The sequence below is a fragment of the Ursus arctos genome, unplaced genomic scaffold (assembly GCF_023065955.2).
Source record: "Ursus arctos isolate Adak ecotype North America unplaced genomic scaffold, UrsArc2.0 scaffold_22, whole genome shotgun sequence".
Classification (NCBI taxonomy): domain Eukaryota; kingdom Metazoa; phylum Chordata; class Mammalia; order Carnivora; family Ursidae; genus Ursus; species Ursus arctos.
In genome coordinates this window covers 10,722,198-10,734,828 of record NW_026622897.1, presented here as the reverse complement: position 1 = coordinate 10,734,828, position 12,631 = coordinate 10,722,198, and the positions used below count along the sequence as shown (strand labels likewise).

The 12,631-nt window shown below is 40.3% G+C and overlaps 1 protein-coding gene across 2 annotated transcripts in view; it reads left to right on the top strand.

Annotated features, from left to right (window-relative positions):
• LOC113260029 (NXPE family member 4-like) overlaps positions 1-12,631 on the top strand; it is a 70,893-nt gene that overhangs the window by 33,566 nt on the left and 24,696 nt on the right. For both annotated transcript variants that reach the window (XM_044386633.3, XM_026505715.4), the window contains exon 2: positions 8,460-8,557. The gene's annotated coding sequence lies outside the window, so the exon portion shown is untranslated. The remainder of the gene's footprint in view (positions 1-8,459; positions 8,558-12,631) is intronic.

Below are 12,631 nucleotides of genomic sequence, written 5' to 3'. Positions count from 1 at the left end.
AAATTTCTGTATCTATTCATGTTGTCCAGTTTTTCCACTAGATTTTTTAACGTATTTGTCATGGTTATATTAAAATACCTGTCTACTGATTCCAGCAAACAGACTTTGAGTCTTCCTTCTGTGACTTGTAGTTTTTGACTCTGTGTCAGATATTTTGTATAAACAAATATTAGATATTGAAGTAAATAATATTCACCCCCTCCCTAAAAAGGGCACGCTCTCCTTCTGTCAAGTTACCCCAATGCAGGATTGAGTCAATTTAGTGTATAGTTGAGCTGTGTCTGGGCTTTGTTACATCTTAACCTTGAGTCCGTTCAACACTGGTTTTAAAATATTCAAGGGCAAGATCAGAGCTTTCTCCCAAATACAACTGGGATCTAATCATGCACAAGACTCCACAGATCCCTTCATGCTTCAGAGACCAGACACCAAATTTCCAGTTCATGATGCTAGCTTCTTGGGCTGTCTGGGGATTTCTATTTGCTCTCCAGTGTCACTCTCTGATTACTGCACCTTAATAGAATCCTCTACATCCAGGGGCCTTGTCTCTAACTGTTGGAGAGCACTGCAGGCACTAGATCAGTGCAGCCTGAAGTGCTTTGGAGGCATTTCTGTCTTCCCCTGTCTCACCAGCCCCCTCACTTTGGCAGGCCACTGCAAAAGTGAAGGCTTGGACTGCCTCCAAGTCATGTGGCTCAGCTTTCCTACCCTTTCCACAGCTTCAGCAGGCCTTGCATGTCTTGGAAGGACTCTCTCTCAGCCTTGCGCGAAAGTCTCAAGTATAATGTTAGTAAGAACAGACATCCTAGACTTCTTCCTGGTCTTAGAATGCATTCTGCCTTGCTCTGGTAAGGATGACATTAATATAGTTTAGATGATAACAAAGTTCATGTCAGAATTTGTAACACATCGAAACAAAACTTAGAAGGAAATTTTCCTTGAATACATTTAAAAGGAAAAAGTTTTAATTAGATAACTCTTGAGTTTAAGAAACCAGAGGAGACAGTCCCAATGAGCAAGTCAGATAAATAAATAAACAAACAAACAAACCAAAAAGCAATAGTGAGTGAGTGTATGGTTTTATTCTCACACCAAATATGTCGTTACCCACATACCAATCTATTCTCCGATACCAGCTAGTTGTCTAACAATTCCGTTCTATCACCAATTTTCCAGAGTTAGCGCAGACCCCAAAGGTTAAGTGTTTAGTCCCACAAGACAGCCCCCATATCACATGCAAGTCTCAGAGACCACCTGTACTTCTGACCAACTGGTATACATTTGGGGGTTCCTAAAACCCCCTCCTCAGGTTTGATTATTCACTAGAATGACTCACAGAATGCAGGAAAGCACTTTACTTACTATTACCTGTTTATTATAAAGGATACAACTAAGGAACAGCCAAATGGTAGAAACGCACAGGACACAGCATGAGAAGGAAGTTCAGAGTTTGCATGTCGTCTCTGAGTGTACCCCCCTCCCAGCACACTAATGTGTTCACAAGCCCAGAAGCTCTCTAAATACTGTTCAAGAGTTTTTATGACTCAATCCCCAGCCCTTCCCCCCCCCCCAGGAGGACTGTAAGCCCCCACTCTAAAATCACATGTTTGGGCTTTCTGATGACTAGTCCCTATCCTGAGGCCATCTACGGCCTGGCCCCCACCTTGAGTCACCTCATAAGCTCAGCTATGGTCTAACGGGGCTCATTATGAATAAAAGCACTCCTATCACTCAAGAAACTGAAAGTTTTAGGAGCTTTGTATCAGGAACCACGGAGAGAAGCCAAATGTATTTTTTACTATGCCATAGAGAGTATTCGCAAAACTAAAATAAGGGTTTTTTTTAAAGGCTAAGAAGAAAGATAAGTCTTAAAAATGGAGTCTTGATGAACAAAATATAGAGTAAATGTTATAAACCTATTAACCAACAAATTTGGGGACTAAAAGAAAAGATACATTTCTGGAAAAACATAAAATTCCAAAGTTAGCTTAAGGAGAAATGGAAAACTTAAAAAGAGCAGTAAGCATTAAGAAAATAAAAAGATAAAGACTTTCTTCTAAGCAAGCACTAGATTTAGATGGTTTTGCAAGTGACAGTTGTCAGACTTTTATGGAAGAGATTATCCTATCTTATACAAGTTGTTTCAGAAAACAAAGGAAAAGCCTGCAATTTATGCTAGGAAACCTTATATCAAAGCTGATAAAGACAGTACAATAAAAGACAATTACTGGCTTATTTAACTTAGGAACATACATATGGAAATCCTAAGTAAAACATTAGTTTGCCAAATCTATCAGGGTGTAAGATAAATAAAAATAACTATACCAGTGGTAAGTAACCATTCAGGGTATCAGACTCCCTCTTGATTAGGGATATTAAATAAAACCCCATAGGTGGCCTCATGTTGGTTTTATAAGGGTTATTTTCAATTTAGGGCACCCTGCCAGCAGGTGGGCTCTATGGGGTTAGACCCTCTCTGCAGTCACCTTTCCAGGTGTGCTGTTGGGGCCTTTCCGGGGTCATGTGCTGGCTTACAGAACCCTAATCTCAGACCCAATGCCCTTATTTGTCAATGGTTGCAGAGAGTGCGGTATAATTTGCCTTGTTGCTTCCACCAAGGTCTTTTGCTCTGGCTTTTCTTCCTGGATTTTCTTCTTTCCCCTTGGAGGTTGAATTGCATGAACATGGAGAATCACGGATAACACCTCTGTGTGGGCATATTCCTAAGGGTGAGATGCATAATAGTTTAAAAAGAGAAGTCCTTAATGAGAGAAGATAAAAATTATTATATAATTAATATAGAGACAATGCCTTGGCAGGTTGTATTCCCAAATGGATTTTAACTATTGAAGGAATTGTGTCTATTTTAATGGTATTCAGTGACATTATAGTAAAAATGGGTGTTATTTTGATGCTAAAAATATTTAAACTATCTTCCTATTGAAATTAATAGTAACTTTATTACTTAATGAGAGTTCACTTTTATAATTCAGGTTTTAAAAAAAATTTATCAATTCCCCTTATAAGGTGAAGTAATCTTGACCTTGGGACCAAATGTAGTTTGTCTCAGGATCTTAAACAAAACAAAAAAACACCTCTCAATGTAATTTGCTGAACTCTCATTAAGGAATTTAAGAAAAATTAATGCTTATTTTCATAGATGCACAAAACTATTTGATAAGGGTATTTATGTTTATTTATGATAAAAACTCTCAAAAAGCTAGAAACAGAAAAGAGCATTTATCTTTTCAAAAAACTATCTGCCAAGGGGCGCCTGGGTAGCGCAGTCATGAAGCGTCTGCCTTCAGCTCAGGGCGTGATCCCGGTGTTCTGGGATGGAGCCCCACATCAGGCTCCTCCGCTAGGAGCCTGCTTCTCCCTCTCCCACTCCCCCTGCATGTGTTCCCTCTCTCGCTGGCTGTCTCTCTCTGTCAAATAAATAAAATAAAATCTTAAAAAAAAAAACTATCTGCCAAAATTCTGCAGCGGTCATTTTACTTAACAGTGAAAATTTAGAAATAGTTCTTTTAACATATGGAAACCATAAGGATGACCACTGCTATCCCAGGCCAGAACAAAAAGGTGAAAGAAATTTAAAAATATAAGAGCTTGAAAAGACACAAACTGTCATTATTTGCAGATCATAGGATATCTTCATTTAACCTAGCAAATTGAAAGATTTTGCTCTGAAATACTAACCAATAGATATAAACACTGGGTCAAAGTTTATGCACATATGAAATTTGACTAGAAGTTCCCAAATTGTTCTCCTTAATTCGTCACTTATGTCAGCACTGTATAAATGCTCCTTTAAGTCAAATATTGGCCCCAGATTGTAATTTGTATAATTCTAAACTTGATCTATATGATGGGTGTGACATGTCTGTCACTGTGATTTCAGGTCTCTCATACTTGAGTAATAATGTTGAGCATCTTTGCACATTTATTAAGCGTTCAAGTATCATCTTATGAACACTTGAATTGACTATTCATGACGTTTTCCTGTCGCTCTGTTCATTGTCTACTTCTCTGCTTTGGAAAGCATTCTTTATGAGCTCCAGGAAAAAATCCTTTGACTTTATTGATTGGACGTATAGTTTATGCCTTGCATTTTTACTTTGCTTTAGATTATTTTTTGTTGCATTGAAATCAAAAATTTTAATAGAGTGCAAGATGGCAACATCGCAAGACCCCAAATTTACCTCCTCCATGAACACACTTAATCTACACTTATACACAGAGCAGTTATTCCTGAAGAAGAGCTGAGGGCTGACTGAACAGCTTCTGCCCAATGAATGAAGGAGGGACCACGTAGAGAACAACCAGGAGAGATGAAGACAGGATAACAGTGGAAGCCCACTCCCTGGTGCTGCAAGCTGCAGTGAAGAGAGCGAGTACTGAGGGACGAGGAGCAGATTCCTCTGCCCTGGGCACAGAAAAAGCTGTGGTTTAAATGTGCGAATAGAATATGGAAGAATAAACCCTCCACCCAGTGGTGGAAGGGTAGGAAGTGATGGTAAGCACCACTGTTTACACCCCCCCCCCCACTTTGATAGCACAGATACGAGCAGGCCTGCCCCTCGCTGGTCTGTCCCTTCAGTGAATACCAGGCGCCTAGTCCACACCAGCCCTGGATGCCCTGGGACACGGGGGGGGGGGGGGGAAGCCACAGTTAAAAATAGCAACTAGAATATAAAGGAACCAGCCTATAATTCTGCCGCAGAGGAGCTGCTGGAATGCTCTTCAGGGTTGGAGGGGCAGGCAAGTGCCATCGCTTACTTTCTCCTCCATCTTGATAGCACAGGTGGAAGCAGGGTATGGGCACCCTGGCTGGCCTGCCGTCTCTGCCAGCCCAAGACCCTAGCCCACGCCAGCCTCAGCCATCCCCAAGGAGGCCCCAGAAGGCAGCCCCAGCACGGCATGCAGCAGGACACCCCTGGACAGTGCCACTACAGCCCCAGCCACTTTACCAAGACAACACGAGTGCGGAGCATCTTGGAACACCCCAGGCCTATATTTACTTCAGCTACAGTTGTCCCACCAGAGCCCCCCAGGTTCACACTGCCCCAAGACCTTCTGGCCCCCAGCCACCTCAGCTCCAGCTGTCTAATCAGGGGGCTACCTGCACAGAGTGCCCCTAGACCACCTGGACCAATCTGACTTGCGCTCCAGCCATTCTGCCAGGCACCCCGAGTGGAGCATGCTGGTGCCACCCGTTCCATACTTGCTTTGGCTCCAGCTGCCCTGCCGGGAGCCCCTTACACAGAGTACCCCAGGACCCACCTAGGCCCTGCCTGCTTTACCTCAGCCGTCTCGCCAGAGTGCCTTCTGTGCGGAGAGCCCTGGGCCCTCCAAGCCATGCCTGTGTTAGCTCCAGCCATCCCACCTTGGCAGCCCCAGCGTAGAGTGTCCCAGGTCTCCCAACCTGTGCTGGCTACGATCCCAGGCAGCCAGCCAAGCCACCAGGTACGGTCAATGCAGGGGATATTCCTGCACAAGGCCGTTTCGTCAAATCTAGAAACAGCAGCTGTTTTGTCCAACTCATGGTGGGGGGCGGGGGGGACTCACAGGAATATGTTACAAATGAAAGAACAAGACAGAACCTCAGAAGAAGAACTAAACAAAATGGAGAGAAGCAACCTACTAGAAAAACAATCCAAAGTATTGGTCATTGGGGCGCCTGGGTGGCACAGCGGTTAAGCATCTGCCCTCGGCTCAGGGCGTGATCCCGGCGCTATGGGATCGAGCCCCACATCAGGCTCCTCTGCTATGAGCCTGCTTCTTCCTCTCCCACTCCCCCTGCTTGTGTTCCCTCTCTCGCTGGCTGTCTCTCTGTCAAATAAATAAATAAAATCTTTAAAAAAACAAAACAAAACAAAAAAAAGTATTGGTCATAAAGACAAGAGCAGATGAACTCAGTGGGAGCTTCAACATAGAGAGAAAGTATAAAATAACAATCCAAGTTGAATAAATAACTGAATGAAAAATACGCTAGAGGGAATCATTATTCCTATCAGATTCCTGTCAGAAAAGCCTATCAGTGGTCCAGACAAGGTAAAGCAGCCAAGCCGAACAGCAAAAAGAAAAAAGGATAAAAAATTAATGACAGGTTAAGAGATCTCTGGGACAACATCAGCCCTACTAACATTTGCATTTTAAGGTCCCCCAAGAAGAAGTGACTGAGAAAGGGACAGAACACTTGAAGAAATACTAGTTGACAACTTCCCTGACCTGACAAAGAAACAGCCGTCCGGGTCCAGGAAGCAGAGAGCTGCAAAGAAGATGAACCCCAGGAGGCCCACCCCAACACACACAACATTTAAAACTTCAGATTAAAGATAAAGAGAGGATTTTAGCAACAGAAGAGAGATAAATAATTAAATACTAGGGAAACTTGATAAGGCCACGAGCTGATTTTTCAACAGAAATTCTGTACGCCAGAAGAAAGTGCCATGATCTATTCAAACTCCTGAAAAAGAAAAAGACCTACAATCAAGAATACTCTAACTGGCAAGATTATTGTTCAAAGTGGAAGGAAACATAAAGCATTTGCCAGACAAACAAAGGTTAAAGAGGTTCGTCACCAGTAAACTAGCCTTAAAAATGTAAAAGGGACTTCTTCAAGGGGAAAAGAAAAGGCCAGAACTAGGAGTAAGAAAATTATGAAAAAAAACTTTCATGAGCTAAAGCAAACACAATAAAGGTAGTAGATCGATCACTCATAAAGCAGATTAAAAGACCAAAGTAGAAAAGTGAATCTAAAAAATTAAGGAACTCACAAAAGAAAAAGATACAAAATATAACATCGTGTACATAGAACATGGAGAGTAAAAATGTAGTTTTTATAATATGTACGAAACTATGAATTTAATATACACTGCTATATGTTTTGGATATTATATATCAACTCCATGGTAACCACAAAACAAAAATCTGTAACAGATACATGATAAAGAGGAGGGAATCCAAGTATAGCACTGAAGAAAGCCATCAAACCATGAAGGAAGAGAGCAAGAAAAGAGAAAAACGACATAAACAACCAGAAAACAATTAAGAAAATGGAAGTCATCACATTACCTAGCAGTAATTACTTTAAATGTAAATGGGTTGAATCCTCCAATCTAAAGAAATAGGGTAACTGAATGGATAAAAAAAATAAAATAAGACCCGTCTATATGCTGCCTACAGGAGACTCGCTTCACACCTAAAGATTCAAAGTGAACGGATAGAAAACACATTCCATGTAAATATAGTGGGGGGAGAAAAGCTGGAATTGTAATACTTAAATCAGACAAAATAAACTTTTAGAACAAAGGCTATAGCAAAATCGAAGGGCATTACATAATTATAAAGGGACCAGTCCAACAAGAAGATATAACAATTTCCCCCCACTATGAGCAATCATTTATGCATTGTGTATCCTTTCCACCAGTTTGTAACAATACCTTCTTCTTTATCAGACTTTCTTAGTAAGTTGGTTTATGGGCTTTTTGTTCTATCATGGTGGTCAGTTTATAGTTGTGCAAATGCCACACTGTCTTAATTATAATGGCTTTTTAGTAATTCGATATCTGGCAGGGTAGGCCCTTTATTTTGATCTTCTTCTGCAGATTTGGTTACCTATGTTCATCCTGGTGCTCTTCTATATAATAATTAGAATCAGCTTACAGAGGGCTGATAGAATTTGGGGAAGAATTACGATCTTTCTAATCTTTCCTGTTGATAAACATGACCTACTATTCCACTTGTTCCTGCCTTATGTCCTTTAACATTTTATAACGTCCGTAAGAATCTTTTATATCTTGTGTTAATTTTATATGTTACTGCAAATAGTTTTTACTAATATATTTTCAGTTGGTCGTTGTTACTGCTTCAGAATACGATTGATATGTGGATTAATTTCCTAGGGCTGCCATGACAAAGTACCACCAACTGTGTGGCTGAAACAACCTAAATTGAGTCTCTCGTAGTTTTGGAAGCCAGGAGTCTGAAATCAAGGGGTCAGAAGGGCCATGCTCGCTCTGAAGACTTCAGGGAGGAATCCCTGCTTGCCACTCTCAGCTTCTAGTGACCCCAGGCATTCCTTGGCTTATGGCAATGTAACTCCAATCTCTACTTCCATCTTCACAGGATCTCCTTCTTTCTGCGTCCTCTTGTCTTTGTTAAGACATCACTCATTAAATTTGGGGCCTCACGAAACTGAGAATGATCTCATCTTGAGCTCCTTAATGAATTACATCTGCAAAGGGCCTCTTTCCAAATAAGGTCACCATCTGAAATTTCAGGTAGAAGTCAATTTTGGGGAGACAAAATTCAACTCATAATCTTATATCAAACACTGTGACCAAACTTTCTTATTACTTCTAATAATTTGTGGATTTATCTATGTGGACTTTTATGTTATCATGAAACAGGCAATTTTCTCATTTTGTCTCTTCTTGTCATTTTCCCCCTTTTAGGTCTTTGTACTTTTGCTACAACTCCAGGAAAACATTGAGTAAAAGTTGTGGTGACAAATTTCTTCCTAACTAGTGTAAATTCTTCTAAAATATTACAGGTAAGCATAATGTATTGGATATAGGGTTTTAATAAATATCTTTTATTATACTAATCAAGTTTCTATTTCTAGTGTGCTGAGAGGTTTTTACGTTGTTTTATTTTTTAATTATAAATGAGAGTTGCATTTTATTGACTTTTTTCAGCATCAAGTGAAAGGATCACATTTCCTTCATCTAAATGTTAATGGGGTTGTCAGGAAGGAAAAACTGTTCCTCTATTCCCTCCTGCTTAGTAACGGGAGTCCTGTGAATCACACTGAAAAAAGACAGAGTAACATGAAGAAAACACGATTTGTGTATGTGCATATGGGAGCCAACAAAAAGTAGCTGTCTTATTAAATGTTTAAGGTTGGAGGCTTATCCACCTAATTTATTAAGATGGATAAGAAAAGGGGAGGAGGGAGAAAAGGCTCTTGGGGAAGAACAAATAGGTTTCTTTAGGAAAGACAACCAGTTTTTTAGAAGAACAAATTATAAGAAAGTTTGCGATAATGTTGGTTTATGCAGGTGCCCCTGGGGCATTTATGGTAGCCTCCTTTCCCGGAAGTTGCTGCTCTTTATCAGATAAAGAATGCTGCAAGAAGGCTTCTATCCACATCTATTGAATCTCAAATGTCTTCACCTTAAAAGAAGCTCCATATGGACCCTGGGGTTCTGAGCTGGGTCTCCCATGGCAAAATACAGTGGACGTCCATCATTGTCTTCCTGGGACAAAACGAAGCCATGACAGTTTTCTTCCCCTGTATATTACAGAATGCAATTGGGTAGTCATCTACTTAGGATTAGTCAGGTCTGTCTAGTGAAAAAATTAATTTTTCCTTTCTCTACTTTCCTCACAAAATAGTGTGAGGAATTTTCAGTCTTTCTTTCTATTTCTAAATAGTTTATATAACATAGGTAAAAAGGGTAGATCAAGTAAAACTTGTGCTTGTGGTACAGGTTGGAGAGGTTTTGTTATGAATTTATATTCTTTAATCATTACACTTTAAAATTTTTAATAAATTTAAATTTTTAAAATAGTTTTAGATTTACAGAAAAATGGGGAGGATAGTACAGAGTTCCCAAATACTTTTGCATTCTTGTATTATTAACATATTATCATCAAACATTTATATTATGATATAAACATATGTAGCATATGTTACTATGATAACACATATTCTATGGTATATTCTTATAATTAGCCAATATTGATACATGATCATTAACTAAAAACTATACTTTATTCAGATTTCTTTAGTTTGTATCTAATGTCCTTTTTCTGTTCCAAGATGCCGTGTTACATTTAGCTGACATGTCTTGTTAAATTCCTTTTGGCCATAATAGTTTTTCAGACTTTACTTGTTTTTGATGACTTGATTTTGAGGAGTACTGATCAGCTATTTTACATAAAATGTCCATCAATTGGGATTTACCTGGTATTTTTCTCATGTAGGTTGAAGTTATGGCTTTGGAGAAAACTGCAGAGGTGAGGTGTCATTTTTAGCACTGTATATCAAGGGTACATCTTATCCATATGGTTTGTCACTACCGATGTTGACCTTGGTCACCTGGCTGAGGTTCTTTGTCAGGTTTCCCTACTGTCGAAGTTACACCCCACCCCCTACCCTTATGCTGCAGTCCTTGGAAGGAAGGTACTGTGCACAGAATGATTACCTTTTTTGAGTTTATTTCTTCTCCCATCAATTTCATTGTCATATATTTTGAAAATAGTCCCTGTGCCAAGCTTTGGAAATGTATTGATACAGTTTTTTTAGTATACTCTCATGATTTCAAAAGCCTTTGTATCAGCTGTACTAAACCCTCTTTATTCCCCGAAATTGTTTGTATATTTTCCCTTTCTATTGATCAAATTTATTGGAAATTTACTTTTTAGATTTGTTCTAAGAATTAAGTTTTTTATTCTGTTGATTATTGCTTCTTTTTTTTTTAAAGATTTTTATTTGAGAAAGAGAGAGAGCACGAGCAGGGTGGGGAGGGCAGAGGGAGAAACAGACTCCCCGCTGAGCACGGAGCCCAAAGTGGGGCTCAATCCCAGGGCCCTGAGATCATGACCTGAGCTGAAATCTAGAGTCAGATGCTCAACGGACTGAGCCCCCCAGGAGCCCCTGTTCCATCTCCTAGTAACATCTGCTCTTTTACTTACGATTTCCTTACTTCTTCAATCTTACTGTGCTATTCCTTTACTATTCCTGACCTTGACCTCTAGCTCATTTGGTCTTAATTCTTCCTGCTATTTAATAGCTATATATGCAGTTAGGTATTTCCCTCTCAGTATAACTCGGTGGCATTCTAGAACATTTGATAAAGGGAATTTCATTATTATTCACTGCCAAAATTTTGTTGTGATTTCATCGTGATTTACATTTAAATAATGAATTTAACAGTTGTTGAGGTTTTCCTTGTGACCCAGTATGTGGTCTATTTTTTATTTTCACATGTACTTAAAAGTAATGTAGTGTCTCTGCTTGTTTACATGAATTTTACCCTGCCTTTCTGGGATTTGTACACATGTTGACCTATTTATTTCTCTGCTCCGTATCTTTTAACTTGTCTTTCATATTCTTTCAACTCTTTACTCCTCGGTGATTTCTGAGATTGCCTCAGCCTGATCTTTCAGTTTCCTAATTGGCCTTCTGCATGCATTCTACTCTTGCATCAGACTGTCCTTTATGGCAGATATTATTTATTTCAGACTGAGAATCTTCAACTGGTTCTTTTTTTATGACTGCTTGTTTTCTGCTTTCCAGTCAGATAATCAGTATCTCCAGTTGCTCTCTCTCTCTCTCTAATGATGTGATAACTCTAATTCTTGCTCGATGTGGTCCATTACTTTTTCCCTTCTTACATAGTGGGTGTCCCCTCAGTTGTCTCATTATTCTTCCTGTGATGCCACATTTCCCCGGGATTATCTGTTACTGTCAACAGTCATGTCTCCCTAGGAGAACAGGCCAAACTCCAAGCGCTAGCTTGTGCCCTTGGTGTAGTGAGTTTACAGAGATTCTTAGAAGAGTTCTTTAGGGCTAAGAGCCTATTTTGATTTTTCCTCCACAATTTCCAGTTGGTCACGCACACATAATGTGACACTGGTCTCAAGTGACTTTTCTGTGCCTCCACCGAAGCACAGTTTTTCCCAAGAGCTGTCATCCTCTTGGGACCTAATCCTCTAAACCACAGCTTCTCAACCAAAAATGCTATTTGGAAATGTGTGAAGGGCATTCAGGGGCTGCTGTAAGGACACTGTTGCCAGGGCATTTTGGGCAAGGGGCTGGGAGTATTAAACATGGTATAGGCGTGGAGAAACCCCACACAATAAAGGACCATCCTGCGTAAAATGACAGCAGAGTCCCCACGGGTAGCAATAGGGGAGGAGTGAAAGCTGAGGGCTAACTCCCTCATGTGCACCTGCAGGCTTCTCCTCCCTGCCCTCAGGTTTCTCTCGCGGTGCCGGATGCTACTGCACTCCCTCCAGGTGGGTACTGAAACTTGGTGCTGCTGCTTCTCTCCCTACAGTCATAGGGTAGCAACCGATGTTTGAACCAGGGCATTGCAAGGGAATTAAAAGGACCCAGAAGGCTTGCCTCAATCTTTTCCGTGTTCCTGACTGCCAGCTTTCTCCTGCCCTGGCTTAGCTTCCTCTTCCTAAACCCTGACCTCGACCAGGGGCATCAGAATCCATTTATCTTGGATTTTCTAGGGATTTTGTACAGTTTTTACTAATATCAAATATACCATCTTCTCCCTTCTGCGGCATACCCAGTGCTGGATCAGATGAAGGAACCAGCATCCCATATTCCATCTCGCTACCTCACTCTAGCAACACTGGTTCTTAACAACATGGGAACAGAAATGTACATTGGATAGCTAATTTTGAAAATTTAGAGCATCAAAAGATTTACCCCAGAAAATATACAAAGACATGTTTAAAAAAAAAAAAAAAACCAGGGCACCTGGGTGGCTCAGTCAGTTAAGCATCCAACTTGATTTCTGCTCAGGTCATGATGTTGGGGTGGTGGGATCAAGCCCCACATCAGGCTCTCTAAAATAAATAAATAGATAGGCAGACAGACACA